At 36.4% G+C, this 3,127-nt stretch overlaps 1 long non-coding RNA gene across 1 annotated transcript; it reads right to left on the bottom strand.

Annotated features, from left to right (window-relative positions):
- Window positions 1–1,180: 1,180 nt before the first annotated feature.
- On the bottom strand, window positions 1,181–2,111 carry LOC132099924 (uncharacterized). Its single transcript, XR_009423086.1, has 2 exons — window positions 1,629–2,111; window positions 1,181–1,532 (listed from the first exon to the last, which is right to left on the bottom strand). It is a non-coding gene; the product is annotated as an uncharacterized LOC132099924 (long non-coding RNA).
- Window positions 2,112–3,127: the final 1,016 nt, after the last annotated feature.

The following is a 3,127-nucleotide window of genomic DNA, read 5'->3' as shown; positions in this document are numbered from 1 at the left end:
ACGCAGCAGAAGTCTTCGGATGGAAGATGACTCTGGGATCGTGAAAGTGAAACTTTTATGATGAATACTGCTTGTGCACGTTACAATTCATATTTCACGGTCAGAAAGCAGAAAGATCAAGGATTTTCTAGAAGCAAGGATAAATAACATGTCACATAAGTGCAAGAGAAGAGATTCAGTGAGGGATGAGCAGGAACAGTAGATTTGCGTGCAGACACGGAGATCCGGGGGGGGGGGGGGGGGGGGGGTTAAATTAATACTTTTAAATTAGGTTACATTAAAATTATTTACTTATGCGAACGAATTATATTGTGCGCACAATTTAGAAAAACGAGGGACAGATTATATCGTGCAATTTACTTGGAAAGGAACGAATTATAATAATATTTAACATGAGGGAACGAATTATAATATGATTCAAGGGGGAACGAATCAGTTTAGTAAAGAGAGGAAACGAATGATGATATTGAGCTCATGATTAGATCCTACAAACCATTTAGTAAAAGAAGGAAACTTATTATTATTATTGTGCACACGATTTACTTGGTTTTCCCTCCTGCATGACATGTAGCCTACCTTTTTCCAGATTACTTGAACTGTACGGATTCATTTCCAACTAAGAAACTGAAGGTTAAATTAAGAAAAATGTCAAACATTACATGTTTTTAATATTTAGTCCAGTACCTGCTGGCATTATTACAGCGTATATTGAAAACAATGTGGATAGTTCACTGTTAAACGGGTTCAAGTGACTACTTTTAGAAAGCGTATAGAATGATCACTTATTTTTATTTACTTTTATCGTGAAATAAATGCATGTTGTTTTTGGGAGTCACGTCTCTCTGTCTAAAAGTAACTTCAGACCGTGTATTTCTTTTCGAATTATATTGTGTTTATTTTACTTTCTTCTGCGAGGTAATAGCCCCTATTGGGCGTCGACTGGCTCTTTTCATTTGTAATACCCATAAATCAACGCTCCCAGCCTGTGATTCCCAGCAACAGGAGCAACAGCGACCTCTAGCGATCACAAGAAGAGTTCAAATGAAGAACAAAACACTGCATTTAAACACCATTTTATTACTGTGAAGATCCATCGAAGCAGTCTGCATGACATTTATATATATATATAGCAATAATTAAAGGGGTTTTAATATGTAACTTATAACCCCGTGATAAAATGTTAGTTTGACTCAATACTTTTGTCCCAGCTAATTATGAAACACGCAATTTAGCTTTGATGCAGTTTCAAACTTTTTCATAAAAAAAAAAAAAAAAAACCTGATCACTTGTTAAATTTGAATGCCATTTTGGAGATTTTTACAACAGAGAGAGATAAATTCAAAGAAAAGTTGGCCTGACCGATCGAACAATACTTTCTAACTGCAAAATGTAAATTATTTTAAAACTAAATCACTAGTCTAGTACTAGCAATAGGCTATAGATACATCTGGTCGAAAAAACTTGGTGAGTGCATTTGCTGAAGACTTCATTGTCCAGTCCTGCAGTCTAACAACAACAACACTGGCGACTCGCTGTAGAAGAAGAAGAAAAAGAAAAACATTCTCTATCGGTGTGACCGAGACTTTATGGCGATCAAACTGACATAGGTTTACAGAAACAAAACTTACAATCAACGCGCGTGCCCCTTCTGTGCTCCATGATAAATCCTCAATATTTTCCACTGTTTCGTCATTCTTCTGCAGAAGTGATTGGACTCGACCTTTCACTGAAACAATGGAACTTTCCAGATTTATCAACGGTCTTCTTCCAGATCATCTTCACGTACAATCCCATAATGCACCTGCTTCTCAACAGTCCGTTTGTCTTCATGGCAAAACTCCGGTTTCATCCTTCCTCTGCTGTGTATGAACTTTACACTTTCTTTCTCCCAGGACAGTGTTTCCAGGTGAGTCCTGACTCTGGCAAAGTTCAATAATTCTGCGTGAAGTTCAGAGTAGAATTAAAATCGTACGCTGTAAATCCTGAGTCACTTTGTGAAGGCGCGCTTGTTATTCAAACGCAACGAACAACCGTTGAGGAAGTGCGCGAGAGCCAATGAGCATTCGCCAGCTGGCGCGCCAAATTTAAATATTTTTGACGAGTGTAGATCTGACTAACTTCCTGAAGCCGACATTCATGAACCACTAAACAAGGCAGCGTTTAAAGGGGAAATCACAGGCTTATACATTTTATTTTATTAAAAACAAATACAAGACAATTTTAAAGTATCCAAAAACGTGAGCACTAGGATAATTATAAAAACTAGAAAAATGACACAGTAATAACTTCTCAAAATAGCACTCTTAAACCATCCCCCTGAAAAAGAATCTGCTGACCCAAATATAGTGCAATAATAATAATAAACAGGCAGATTCATAATTAAAATGTTTTCATTTAATTAACTTTTTTAAATGTAAGTTATCAAGAATAGAAATGTGAGTATTCCATGTTGGAATTTTACTGAGGTGAGGTGACATGCATGAGCGATGATTTATGATTATGCTGATGCTTTACTTCATTTTTCATCAGTGCTGTATTGCCTCAGTTTGGTCATTTCACAATCGTCTCTTAGCTGTGAACCTAAAGATGTCTCTATGCTAGTCATCTCCAAAACCAGGCTTTGGTTACTATACAGGGAGACTAGCAGGTCATTTTGTTAGCACAATTAGCAAGTTACTAGCATGTCGCTAGCATGTTTCTAGCATTATTAGCAAATTATTTTTGATCTTGTTTGCGTTGTCCGGTCAAAGAAGAAACCAAGATGTTTTTTTTACGGTCTATGGTCTCAAGTCTTTTTTTTAGATTCATCTAGCATTATTGTGTCATATGTATATGTGTTTATGACAATATATATAGTTGATTTGTCACCGTTAAACTTGCTTTCATGCTCACTATATCTGATGCAAGTAATGTTAAGTATTTACTGTCAGATGTGTTAATGTTTTATCGAGTTATTTCTCGACTAATGTCTTGCTGTTTACAATAGAATAAATGTATATTTATATAATAAACGTCTGGAGCAGTAACGGCTGTCATAGAATGACTGGGAGAGTTCAGGGAGCGGTGGAACTGATTGCTATGAACATTTCCAGCTGCTGTTTCATGGCAACTGAAGTCTTTATGCATA

This window comes from Carassius carassius, chromosome 1, assembly GCF_963082965.1.
Source record: "Carassius carassius chromosome 1, fCarCar2.1, whole genome shotgun sequence".
Taxonomy (NCBI): domain Eukaryota; kingdom Metazoa; phylum Chordata; class Actinopteri; order Cypriniformes; family Cyprinidae; genus Carassius; species Carassius carassius.
This window is presented reverse-complemented; position numbering and strand designations above follow the sequence as displayed.